Source organism: Channa argus, unplaced genomic scaffold (genome assembly GCF_033026475.1).
Source record: "Channa argus isolate prfri unplaced genomic scaffold, Channa argus male v1.0 Contig020, whole genome shotgun sequence".
NCBI classification, from domain to species: Eukaryota; Metazoa; Chordata; class Actinopteri; order Anabantiformes; family Channidae; genus Channa; species Channa argus.
Window position 1 is genome coordinate 661,989 of NW_027125239.1, and position 13,041 is coordinate 675,029.

The following is a 13,041-nucleotide window of genomic DNA, read 5'->3' on the forward strand; positions in this document are numbered from 1 at the left end:
CATGCTAATTTATCTTTGTATGTTGCACCCTGACCCCCTAGACAGGGGCGTAACAGACCAGTACAGTTATAGTACTTTGTACTTTGCCACATTTATCTTCTTCTTAGCAAGTGTCATGCATTCTGCTTCTCCAGCGTTTTTAAGAGCTGTTGATGATGTCAAATGCAGCTTACGGCCCCACCGCTCTCTAAGCGCCCGATCTCGTCCGATCTCGGCAGCCAAATAGAGCCGGGCCTGGTTAGTACTTGGTAGGAAGACCGCCTGGGAATACCAGGTGCTGTAAGCTTTTTTGCTTGGGTTTACGGGCAGCACAAGCTGGTGTTACTGCCTATTTATTCATAGAAATTGTTCTATATTTTCATCAAATTTTGTTCTTTCATTGCTGTTTTGCTACTTTATTGGTTTGCCAACCATCGTGCTTCATTACTAGTAGACCATGTTACGGTCCTGGCCATATGTGTTGTTTTTATTTTCTTGTTCTTATAGGTGCCCTGCCTGATTGGCCGGATTGGGGGGCAGTACAGGAAGCTGATTGGTCCATCCTACACTTCCTGGAGTTTTAAAAGTACGGTTCCCAACAGCAAGCGAGGCTCTTTCTGGCATCAGCACCTGTTTGCTGTTCTTGGTTTCCAAACCGTATTTAGCATTTTTGAATTGTTAGGTTTTGTGACGTGGTTTTGTTATAAATTGTATATTTTGTAAATAGTATTAAATCTGTAGGGGTGAACTGCCATTTTCTTTGGACCGTTTTCACATTAGGGAGTTAGGGTTAGCGACTGTCTTTTGGTTTGTTTATTTCTATCAGGCTAGCTAGCACTTTCTGTGGGAAATGGCTTATTTTGTTTATTATGATGGCCTTGGTTCGCCCTGAGTTGTGTCATTTTTTGTTTGTCACTTTCTTTCGTTTAAAATAAATATCATTCTGTTGGAACATCTCGATCCTGGATTTTGGTTTGGGGATCGGAGAGGGAACATGCTAATTTATCTTTGTATGTTGCACCCTGACCCCCTAGACAGGGGCGTAAAAGACCAGTACAGTTATAGTACTTTGTACTTTGCCACATTTATCTTCTTCTTAGCAAGTGTCATGCATTCTGCTTCTCCAGCGTTTTTAAGAGCTGTTGATGATGTCAAATGCAGCTTACGGCCACACCGCTCTCTAAGCGCCCGATCTCGTCCGATCTCGGCAGCCAAATAGAACCGGGCCTGGTTAGTACTTGGTAGGAAGACCGCCTGGGAATACCAGGTGCTGTAAGCTTTTTTGCTTGGGTTTACGGGCAGCACAAGCTGGTGTTACTGCCTATTTATTCATAGAAATTGTTCTATATTTTCATCAAATTTTGTTCTTTCATTGCTGTTTTGCTACTTTATTGGTTTGCCAACCATCGTGCTTCATTACTAGTAGACCATGTTACGGTCCTGGCCATATGTGTTGTTTTTATTTTCTTGTTCTTATAGGTGCCCTGCCTGATTGGCCGGATTGGGGGGCAGTACAGGAAGCTGATTGGTCCATCCTACACTTCCTGGAGTTTTAAAAGTACGGTTCCCAACAGCAAGCGAGGCTCTTTCTGGCATCAGCACCTGTTTGCTGTTCTTGGTTTCCAAACCTTATTTAGCATTTTTGAATTGTTAGGTTTTGTGACGTGGTTTTGTTATAAATTGTATATTTTGTAAATAGTATTAAATCTGTAGGGGTGAACTGCCATTTTCTTTGGACCGTTTTCACATTAGGGAGTTAGGGTTAGCGACTGTCTTTTGGTTTGTTTATTTCTATCAGGCTAGCTAGCACTTTCTGTGGGAAATTGCTTATTTTGTTTATTATGTTGGCCTTGGTTCGCCATGAGTTGTGTCATTTTTTGTTTGTCACTTTCTTTCGTTTAAAATAAATATCATTCTGTTGGAACATCTCGATCCTGGATTTTGGTTTGGGGATCGGAGAGGGAACATGCTAATTTATCTTTGTATGTTGCACCCTGACCCCCTAGACAGGGGCGTAACAGACCAGTACAGTTATAGTACTTTGTACTTTGCCACATTTATCTTCTTCTTAGTAAGTGTCATGCATTCTGCTTCTCTAGCGTTTTTAAGAGCTGTTGATGATGTCAAATGCAGCTTACGGCCAAACCGCTCTCTAAGCGCCCGATCTCGTCCGATCTCGGCAGCCAAATAGAGCCGGGCCTGGTTAGTACTTGGTAGGAAGACCGCCTGGGAATACCAGGTGCTGTAAGCTTTTTTGCTTGGGTTTACGGGCAGCACAAGCTGGTGTTACTGCCTATTTATTCATAGAAATTGTTCTATATTTTCATCAAATTTTGTTCTTTCATTGCTGTTTTGCTACTTTATTGGTTTGCCAACCATCGTGCTTCATTACTAGTAGACCATGTTACTGTCCTGGCCATATGTGTTGTTTTTATTTTCTTGTTCTTATAGGTGCCCTGCCTGATTGGCCGGATTGGGGGGCAGTACAGGAAGCTGATTGGTCCATCCTACACTTCCTGGAGTTTTAAAAGTACGGTTCCCAACAGCAAGCGAGGCTCTTTCTGGCATCAGCACCTGTTTGCTGTTCTTGGTTTCCAAACCTTATTTAGCATTTTTGAATTGTTAGGTTTTGTGACGTGGTTTTGTTATAAATTGTATATTTTGTAAATAGTATTAAATCTGTAGGGGTGAACTGCCATTTTCTTTGGACCGTTTTCACATTAGGGAGTTAGGGTTAGCGACTGTCTTTTGGTTTGTTTATTTCTATCAGGCTAGCTAGCACTTTCTGTGGGAAATTGCTTATTTTGTTTATTATGTTGGCCTTGGTTCGCCATGAGTTGTGTCATTTTTTGTTTGTCACTTTCTTTCGTTTAAAATAAATATCATTCTGTTGGAACATCTCGATCCTGGATTTTGGTTTGGGGATCGGAGAGGGAACATGCTAATTTATCTTTGTATGTTGCACCCTGACCCCCTAGACAGGGGCGTAACAGACCAGTACAGTTATAGTACTTTGTACTTTGCCACATTTATCTTCTTCTTAGTAAGTGTCATGCATTCTGCTTCTCTAGCGTTTTTAAGAGCTGTTGATGATGTCAAATGCAGCTTACGGCCAAACCGCTCTCTAAGCGCCCGATCTCGTCCGATCTCGGCAGCCAAATAGAGCCGGGCCTGGTTAGTACTTGGTAGGAAGACCGCCTGGGAATACCAGGTGCTGTAAGCTTTTTTGCTTGGGTTTACGGGCAGCACAAGCTGGTGTTACTGCCTATTTATTCATAGAAATTGTTCTATATTTTCATCAAATTTTGTTCTTTCATTGCTGTTTTGCTACTTTATTGGTTTGCCAACCATCGTGCTTCATTACTAGTAGACCATGTTACTGTCCTGGCCATATGTGTTGTTTTTATTTTCTTGTTCTTATAGGTGCCCTGCCTGATTGGCCGGATTGGGGGGCAGTACAGGAAGCTGATTGGTCCATCCTACACTTCCTGGAGTTTTAAAAGTACGGTTCCCAACAGCAAGCGAGGCTCTTTCTGGCATCAGCACCTGTTTGCTGTTCTTGGTTTCCAAACCTTATTTAGCATTTTTGAATTGTTAGGTTTTGTGACGTGGTTTTGTTATAAATTGTATATTTTGTAAATAGTATTAAATCTGTAGGGGTGAACTGCCATTTTCTTTGGACCGTTTTCACATTAGGGAGTTAGGGTTAGCGACTGTCTTTTGGTTTGTTTATTTCTATCAGGCTAGCTAGCACTTTCTGTGGGAAATGGCTTATTTTGTTTATTATGTTGGCCTTGGTTCGCCCTGAGTTGTAGTGTCATGTTTTGTTTGACACTTTCTTTCGTTTAAAATAAATATCATTCTGTTGGAACATCTCGATCCTGGATTATGGTTTGGAGACCGGAGAGGGAACATCCTAATTTATCTTTGTATGTTGCACCCTGACCCCCTAGACAGGGGCGTAACAGACCAGTACAGTTATAGTACTTTGTACTTTGCCACATTTATCTTCTTCTTAGCAAGTGTCATGCATTCTGCTTCTCCAGCGTTTTTAAGAGCTGTTGATGATGTCAAATGCAGCTTACGGCCACACCGCTCTCTAAGCGCCCGATCTCGTCCGATCTCGGCAGCCAAATAGAGCCGGGCCTGGTTAGTACTTGGTAGGAAGACCGCCTGGGAATACCAGGTGCTGTAAGCTTTTTTGCTTGGGTTTACGGGCAGCACAAGCTGGTGTTACTGCCTATTTATTCATAGAAATTGTTCTATATTTTCATCAAATTTTGTTCTTTCATTGCTGTTTTGCTACTTTATTGGTTTGCCAACCATCGTGCTTCATTACTAGTAGACCATGTTACGGTCCTGGCCATATGTGTTGTTTTTATTTTCTTGTTCTTATAGGTGCCCTGCCTGATTGGCCAGATTGGGGGGCAGTACAGGAAGCTGATTGGTCCATCCTACACTTCCTGGAGTTTTAAAAGTACGGTTCCCAACAGCAAGCGAGGCTCTTTCTGGCATCAGCACCTGTTTGCTGTTCTTGGTTTCCAAACCTTATTTAGCATTTTTGAATTGTTAGGTTTTGTGACGTGGTTTTGTTATAAATTGTATATTTTGTAAATAGTATTAAATCTGTAGGGGTGAACTGCCATTTTCTTTGGACCGTTTTCACATTAGGGAGTTAGGGTTAGCGACTGTCTTTTGGTTTGTTTATTTCTATCAGGCTAGCTAGCACTTTCTGTGGGAAATGGCTTATTTTGTTTATTATGTTGGCCTTGGTTCGCCATGAGTTGTGTCATTTTTTGTTTGTCACTTTCTTTCGTTTAAAATAAATATCATTCTGTTGGAACATCTCGATCCTGGATTTTGGTTTGGGGATCGGAGAGGGAACATGCTAATTTATCTTTGTATGTTGCACCCTGACCCCCTAGACAGGGGCGTAACAGACCAGTACAGTTATAGTACTTTGTACTTTGCCACATTTATCTTCTTCTTAGCAAGTGTCATGCATTCTGCTTCTCCAGCGTTTTTAAGAGCTGTTGATGATGTCAAATGCAGCTTACGGCCCCACCGCTCTCTAAGCGCTCGATCTCGTCCGATCTCGGCAGCCAAATAGAGCCGAGCCTGGTTAGAACTTGGTAGGAAGACCGCCTGGGAATACCAGGTGCTGTAAGCTTTTTTGCTTAGGTTTACGGGCAGCACAAGCTGGTGTTACTGCCTATTTATTCATAGAAATTGTTCTATATTTTCATCAAATTTTGTTCTTTCATTGCTGTTTTGCTACTTTATTGGTTTGCCAACCATCGTGCTTCATTACTAGTAGACCATGTTACGGTCCTGGCCATATGTGTTGTTTTTATTTTCTTGTTCTTATAGGTGCCCTGCCTGATTGGCCGGATTGGGGGGCAGTACAGGAAGCTGATTGGTCCATCCTACACTTCCTGGAGTTTTAAAAGTACGGTTCCCAACAGCAAGCGAGGCTCTTTCTGGCATCAGCACCTGTTTGCTGTTCTTGGTTTCCAAACCTTATTTAGCATTTTTGAATTGTTAGGTTTTGTGACGTGGTTTTGTTATAAATTGTATATTTTGTAAATAGTATTAAATCTGTAGGGGTGAACTGCCATTTTCTTTGGACCGTTTTCACATTAGGGAGTTAGGGTTAGCGACTGTCTTTTGGTTTGTTTATTTCTATCAGGCTAGCTAGCACTTTCTGTGGGAAATGGCTTATTTTGTTTATTATGTTGGCCTTGGTTTGCCATGAGTTGTGTCATTTTTTGTTTGTCACTTTCTTTCGTTTAAAATAAATATCATTCTGTTGGAACATCTCGATCCTGGATTTTGGTTTGGGGATCGGAGAGGGAACATACTAATTTATCTTTGTATATTGCACCCTGACCCCCTAGACAGGGGCGTAACAGACCAGTACAGTTATAGTACTTTGTACTTTGCCACATTTATCTTCTTCTTAGCAAGTGTCATGCATTCTGCTTCTCCAGCGTTTTTAAGAGCTGTTGATGATGTCAAATGCAGCTTACGGCCACACTGCTCTCTAAGCGCCCGATCCCGTCCGATCTCAGCAGCCAAATATGGCCGGGCCTTGTTAGTACTTGGTAGGAAGACCGCCTGGGAATACCACGTGCTGTAAGCTTCTTTGCTTGGGTTTACGGGCAGCACAAGCTGGTGTTACTGCCTATTTATTCATAGAAATTGTTCTATATTTTCATCAAATTTTGTTCTTTCATTGCTGTTTTGCTACTTTATTGGTTTGCCAACCATCGTGCTTCATTACTAGTAGACCATGTTACAGTCCTGGCCATATGTGTTGTTTTTATTTTCTTGTTCTTATAGGTGCCCTGCCTGATTGGCCGGATTGGGGGGCAGTACAGGAAGCTGATTGGTCCATCCTACACTTCCTGGAGTTTTAAAAGTACTGTTCCCAACAGCTAGCGAGGCTCTTTCTGGCATCAGCACCTGTTTGCTTTTCTTGGTTTCCAAACCTTATTTAGCATTTTTGAATTGTTAGGTTTTGTGCCGTGGATTTGTTTATAAATTGTATATTTTGTAAATAGTATTAAATCTGTAGGGGTGAACTGCCATTTTCTTTGGAGTGTTTTCACATTAGGGAGTTAGGGTTAGCGACTATCTTTTGGTTTGTTTATTTCTATCAGGCTAGCTAACACTTTCGGTGGGAAATGGCTTATTTTGTTTATTATGTTGGCCTTGGTTCGCCCTGAGTTGTAGAGTCATGTTTTGTTTGACACTTTCTTTCGTTTAAAATAAATATCATTCTGTTGGAACATCTCAATCCTGGATTTTGGTTTGAGGATCGGAGAGGGAACATCCAAATTTATCTTTGTCTGTTTCACCCTGACCCCCTAGACAGGGGCGTAACAGACCAGTACAGTTATAGTACTTTGTACTTTGCCATATTTATCTTCTTCTTAGCAAGTGTCATGCATTCTGCTTCTCCAGCGTTTTTAAGAGCTGTTGATGATGTCAAATGCAGCTTACGGCCACACCGCTCTCTAAGCGCCCGATCTCGTCCGATCTCGGCAGCCAAATAGAGCCGGGCCTGGTTAGTACTTGGTAGGAAGACCGCCTGGGAATACCAGGTGCTGTAAGCTTTTTTGCTTGGGTTTACGGGCAGCACAAGCTGGTGTTACTGCCTATTTATTCATAGAAATTGTTCTATATTTTCATCAAATTTTGTTCTTTCATTGCTGTTTTGCTACTTTATTGGTTTGCCAACCATCGTGCTTCATTACTAGTAGACCATGTTACGGTCCTGGCCATATGTGTTGTTTTTATTTTCTTGTTCTTATAGGTGCCCTGCCTGATTGGCCGGATTGGGGGGCAGTACAGGAAGCTGATTGGTCCATCCTACACTTCCTGGAGTTTTAAAAGTACGGTTCCTAACAGCAAGCGAGGCTCTTTCTGGCATCAGCACCTGTTTGCTGTTCTTGGTTTCCAAACCTTATTTAGCATTTTTGAATTGTTAGGTTTTGTGACGTGGTTTTGTTATAAATTGTATATTTTGTAAATAGTATTAAATCTGTAGGGGTGAACTGCCATTTTCTTTGGACCGTTTTCACATTAGGGAGTTAGGGTTAGCGACTGTCTTTTGGTTTGTTTATTTCTATCAGGCTAGCTAGCACTTTCTGTGGGAAATGGCTTATTTTGTTTATTATGTTGGCCTTGGTTCGCCATGAGTTGTGTCATTTTTTGTTTGTCACTTTCTTTCGTTTAAAATAAATATCATTCTGTTGGAACATCTCGATCCTGGATTTTGGTTTGGGGATCGGAGAGGGAACATGCTAATTTATCTTTGTATGTTGCACCCTGACCCCCTAGACAGGGGCGTAACAGACCAGTACAGTTATAGTACTTTGTACTTTGCCACATTTATCTTCTTCTTAGCAAGTGTCATGCATTCTGCTTCTCCAGCGTTTTTAAGAGCTGTTGATGATGTCAAATGCAGCTTACGGCCCCACCGCTCTCTAAGCGCCCGATCTCGTCCGATCTCGGCAGCCAAATAGAGCCGGGCCTGGTTAGTACTTGGTAGGAAGACCGCCTGGGAATACCAGGTGCTGTAAGCTTTTTTGCTTGGGTTTACGGGCAGCACAAGCTGGTGTTACTGCCTATTTATTCATAGAAATTGTTCTATATTTTCATCAAATTTTGTTCTTTCATTGCTGTTTTGCTACTTTATTGGTTTGCCAACCATCGTGCTTCATTACTAGTAGACCATGTTACGGTCCTGGCCATATGTGTTGTTTTTATTTTCTTGTTCTTATAGGTGCCCTGCCTGATTGGCCGGATTGGGGGGCAGTACAGGAAGCTGATTGGTCCATCCTACACTTCCTGGAGTTTTAAAAGTACGGTTCCCAACAGCAAGCGAGGCTCTTTCTGGCATCAGCACCTGTTTGCTGTTCTTGGTTTCCAAACCTTATTTAGCATTTTTGAATTGTTAGGTTTTGTGACGTGGTTTTGTTATAAATTGTATATTTTGTAAATAGTATTAAATCTGTAGGGGTGAACTGCCATTTTCTTTGGACCGTTTTCACATTAGGGAGTTAGGGTTAGCGACTGTCTTTTGGTTTGTTTATTTCTATCAGGCTAGCTAGCACTTTCTGTGGGAAATGGCTTATTTTGTTTATTATGTTGGCCTTGGTTCGCCATGAGTTGTGTCATTTTTTGTTTGTCACTTTCTTTCGTTTAAAATAAATATCATTCTGTTGGAACATCTCGATCCTGGATTTTGGTTTGGGGATCGGAGAGGGAACATGCTAATTTATCTTTGTATGTTGCACCCTGACCCCCTAGACAGGGGCGTAACAGACCAGTACAGTTATAGTACTTTGTACTTTGCCACATTTATCTTCTTCTTAGCAAGTGTCATGCATTCTGCTTCTCCAGCGTTTTTAAGAGCTGTTGATGATGTCAAATGCAGCTTACGGCCCCACCGCTCTCTAAGTGCCCGATCTCGTCCGATCTCGGCAGCCAAATAGAGCCGGGCCTGGTTAGTACTTGGTAGGAAGACCGCCTGGGAATACCAGGTGCTGTAAGCTTTTTTGCTTGGGTTTACGGGCAGCACAAGCTGGTGTTACTGCCTATTTATTCATAGAAATTGTTCTATATTTTCATCAAATTTTGTTCTTTCATTGCTGTTTTGCTACTTTATTGGTTTGCCAACCATCGTGCTTCATTACTAGTAGACCATGTTACGGTCCTGGCCATATGTGTTGTTTTTATTTTGTTGTTCTTATAGGTGCCCTGCCTGATTGGCCGGATTGGGGGGCAGTACAGGAAGCTGATTGGTCCATCCTACACTTCCTGGAGTTTTAAAAGTACGGTTCCCAACAGCTAGCGAGGCTCTTTCTGGCATCAGCACCTGTTTGCTGTTCTTGGTTTCCAAACCTTATTTAGCATTTTTGAATTGTTAGGTTTTGTGCCGTGGTTTTGTTTATAAATTGTATATTTTGTAAATAGTATTAAATCTGTAGGGGTGAACTGCCATTTTCTTTGGACTGTTTTCACATTAGGGAGTTAGGGTTAGCGACTGTCTTTTGGTTTGTTTATTTCTATCAGGCTAGCTAGCACTTTCTGTGGGAAATGGCTTATTTTGTTTATTATGTTGGCCTTGGTTCGCCCTGAGTTGTAGTGTCATGTTTTGTTTGACACTTTCTTTCGTTTAAAATAAATATCATTCTGTTGGAACATCTCGATCCTGGATTTTGGTTTGGGGATCGGAGAGGGAACATGCTAATTTATCTTTGTATGTTGCACCCTGACCCCCTAGACAGGGGCGTAACAGACCAGTACAGTTATAGTACTTTGTACTTTGCCACATTTATCTTCTTCTTAGCAAGTGTCATGCATTCTGCTTCTCCAGCGTTTTTAAGAGCTGTTGATGATGTCAAATGCAGCTTACGGCCACACTGCTCTCTAAGCGCCCGATCCCGTCCGATCTCAGCAGCCAAATATGGCCGGGCCTTGTTAGTACTTGGTAGGAAGACCGCCTGGGAATACCAGGTGCTGTAAGCTTCTTTGCTTGGGTTTACGGGCAGCACAAGCTGGTGTTACTGCCTATTTATTCATAGAAATTGTTCTATATTTTCATCAAATTTTGTTCTTTCATTGCTGTTTTGCTACTTTATTGGTTTGCCAACCATCGTGCTTCATTACTAGTAGACCATGTTACAGTCCTGGCCATATGTGTTGTTTTTATTTTCTTGTTCTTATAGGTGCCCTGCCTGATTGGCCGGATTGGGGGGCAGTACAGGAAGCTGATTGGTCCATCCTACACTTCCTGGAGTTTTAAAAGTACGGTTCCCAACAGCTAGCGAGGCTCTTTCTGGCATCAGCACCTGTTTGCTTTTCTTGGTTTCCAAACCTTATTTAGCATTTTTGAATTGTTAGGTTTTGTGCCGTGGATTTGTTTATAAATTGTATATTTTGTAAATAGTATTAAATCTGTAGGGGTGAACTGCCATTTTCTTTGGAGTGTTTTCACATTAGGGAGTTAGGGTTAGCGACTATCTTTTGGTTTGTTTATTTCTATCAGGCTAGCTAACACTTTCGGTGGGAAATGGCTTATTTTGTTTATTATGTTGGCCTTGGTTCGCCCTGAGTTGTAGAGTCATGTTTTGTTTGACACTTTCTTTCGTTTAAAATAAATATCATTCTGTTGGAACATCTCAATCCTGGATTTTGGTTTGAGGATCGGAGAGGGAACATCCAAATTTATCTTTGTCTGTTTCACCCTGACCCCCTAGACAGGGGCGTAACAGACCAGTACAGTTATAGTACTTTGTACTTTGCCATATTTATCTTCTTCTTAGCAAGTGTCATGCATTCTGCTTCTCCAGCGTTTTTAAGAGCTGTTGATGATGTCAAATGCAGCTTACGGCCACACCGCTCTCTAAGCGCCCGATCTCGTCCGATCTCGGCAGCCAAATAGAGCCGGGCCTGGTTAGTACTTGGTAGGAAGACCGCCTGGGAATACCAGGTGCTGTAAGCTTTTTTGCTTGGGTTTACGGGCAGCACAAGCTGGTGTTACTGCCTATTTATTCATAGAAATTGTTCTATATTTTCATCAAATTTTGTTCTTTCATTGCTGTTTTGCTACTTTATTGGTTTGCCAACCATCGTGCTTCATTACTAGTAGACCATGTTACGGTCCTGGCCATATGTGTTGTTTTTATTTTCTTGTTCTTATAGGTGCCCTGCCTGATTGGCCGGATTGGGGGGCAGTACAGGAAGCTGATTGGTCCATCCTACACTTCCTGGAGTTTTAAAAGTACGGTTCCTAACAGCAAGCGAGGCTCTTTCTGGCATCAGCACCTGTTTGCTGTTCTTGGTTTCCAAACCTTATTTAGCATTTTTGAATTGTTAGGTTTTGTGACGTGGTTTTGTTATAAATTGTATATTTTGTAAATAGTATTAAATCTGTAGGGGTGAACTGCAATTTTCTTTGGACCGTTTTCACATTAGGGAGTTAGGGTTAGCGACTGTCTTTTGGTTTGTTTATTTCTATCAGGCTAGCTAGCACTTTCTGTGGGAAATGGCTTATTTTGTTTATTATGTTGGCCTTGGTTCGCCATGAGTTGTGTCATTTTTTGTTTGTCACTTTCTTTCGTTTAAAATAAATATCATTCTGTTGGAACATCTCGATCCTGGATTTTGGTTTGGGGATCGGAGAGGGAACATGCTAATTTATCTTTGTATGTTGCACCCTGACCCCCTAGACAGGGGCGTAACAGACCAGTACAGTTATAGTACTTTGTACTTTGCCACATTTATCTTCTTCTTAGCAAGTGTCATGCATTCTGCTTCTCCAGCGTTTTTAAGAGCTGTTGATGATGTCAAATGCAGCTTACGGCCCCACCGCTCTCTAAGCGCCCGATCTCGTCCGATCTCGGCAGCCAAATAGAGCCGGGCCTGGTTAGTACTTGGTAGGAAGACCGCCTGGGAATACCAGGTGCTGTAAGCTTTTTTGCTTGGGTTTACGGGCAGCACAAGCTGGTGTTACTGCCTATTTATTCATAGAAATTGTTCTATATTTTCATCAAATTTTGTTCTTTCATTGCTGTTTTGCTACTTTATTGGTTTGCCAACCATCGTGCTTCATTACTAGTAGACCATGTTACGGTCCTGGCCATATGTGTTGTTTTTATTTTCTTGTTCTTATAGGTGCCCTGCCTGATTGGCCGGATTGGGGGGCAGTACAGGAAGCTGATTGGTCCATCCTACACTTCCTGGAGTTTTAAAAGTACGGTTCCCAACAGCAAGCGAGGCTCTTTCTGGCATCAGCACCTGTTTGCTGTTCTTGGTTTCCAAACCGTATTTAGCATTTTTGAATTGTTAGGTTTTGTGACGTGGTTTTGTTATAAATTGTATATTTTGTAAATAGTATTAAATCTGTAGGGGTGAACTGCCATTTTCTTTGGACCGTTTTCACATTAGGGAGTTAGGGTTAGCGACTGTCTTTTGGTTTGTTTATTTCTATCAGGCTAGCTAGCACTTTCTGTGGGAAATGGCTTATTTTGTTTATTATGTTGGCCTTGGTTCGCCCTGAGTTGTGTCATTTTTTGTTTGTCACTTTCTTTCGTTTAAAATAAATATCATTCTGTTGGAACATCTCGATCCTGGATTTTGGTTTGGGGATCGGAGAGGGAACATGCTAATTTATCTTTGTATGTTGCACCCTGACCCCCTAGACAGGGGCGTAAAAGACCAGTACAGTTATAGTACTTTGTACTTTGCCACATTTATCTTCTTCTTAGCAAGTGTCATGCATTCTGCTTCTCCAGCGTTTTTAAGAGCTGTTGATGATGTCAAATGCAGCTTACGGCCACACCGCTCTCTAAGCGCCCGATCTCGTCCAATCTCGGCAGCCAAATAGAACCGGGCCTGGTTAGTACTTGGTAGGAAGACCGCCTGGGAATACCAGGTGCTGTAAGCTTTTTTGCTTGGGTTTACGGGCAGCACAAGCTGGTGTTACTGCCTATTTATTCATAGAAATTGTTCTATATTTTCATCAAATTTTGTTCTTTCATTGCTGTTTTG

General features: G+C 41.9%; 14 pseudogenes; all 14 read left to right on the forward strand.

Annotated features, from left to right (window-relative positions):
- Positions 1-167: 167 nt before the first annotated feature.
- Positions 168-286, forward strand: LOC137114516 (5S ribosomal RNA; annotated as a pseudogene).
- An 853-nt stretch (positions 287-1,139) lies between these two features.
- LOC137114567 (5S ribosomal RNA) lies at positions 1,140-1,258 on the forward strand (annotated as a pseudogene).
- Positions 1,259-2,111: 853 nt separating this feature from the next.
- LOC137115184 (5S ribosomal RNA) lies at positions 2,112-2,230 on the forward strand (annotated as a pseudogene).
- Positions 2,231-3,083: 853 nt separating this feature from the next.
- LOC137115185 (5S ribosomal RNA) lies at positions 3,084-3,202 on the forward strand (annotated as a pseudogene).
- An 856-nt stretch (positions 3,203-4,058) lies between these two features.
- Positions 4,059-4,177, forward strand: LOC137115099 (5S ribosomal RNA; annotated as a pseudogene).
- An 853-nt stretch (positions 4,178-5,030) lies between these two features.
- Positions 5,031-5,149, forward strand: LOC137114766 (5S ribosomal RNA; annotated as a pseudogene).
- Positions 5,150-6,002: 853 nt separating this feature from the next.
- Positions 6,003-6,121, forward strand: LOC137114806 (5S ribosomal RNA; annotated as a pseudogene).
- Positions 6,122-6,978: 857 nt separating this feature from the next.
- LOC137115100 (5S ribosomal RNA) lies at positions 6,979-7,097 on the forward strand (annotated as a pseudogene).
- Positions 7,098-7,950: 853 nt separating this feature from the next.
- On the forward strand, positions 7,951-8,069 carry LOC137114517 (5S ribosomal RNA; annotated as a pseudogene).
- An 853-nt stretch (positions 8,070-8,922) lies between these two features.
- LOC137114651 (5S ribosomal RNA) lies at positions 8,923-9,041 on the forward strand (annotated as a pseudogene).
- An 857-nt stretch (positions 9,042-9,898) lies between these two features.
- Positions 9,899-10,017, forward strand: LOC137114745 (5S ribosomal RNA; annotated as a pseudogene).
- An 857-nt stretch (positions 10,018-10,874) lies between these two features.
- Positions 10,875-10,993, forward strand: LOC137115101 (5S ribosomal RNA; annotated as a pseudogene).
- Positions 10,994-11,846: 853 nt separating this feature from the next.
- Positions 11,847-11,965, forward strand: LOC137114518 (5S ribosomal RNA; annotated as a pseudogene).
- Positions 11,966-12,818: 853 nt separating this feature from the next.
- LOC137114681 (5S ribosomal RNA) lies at positions 12,819-12,937 on the forward strand (annotated as a pseudogene).
- The last annotated feature ends 104 nt before the right edge of the window (positions 12,938-13,041 follow it).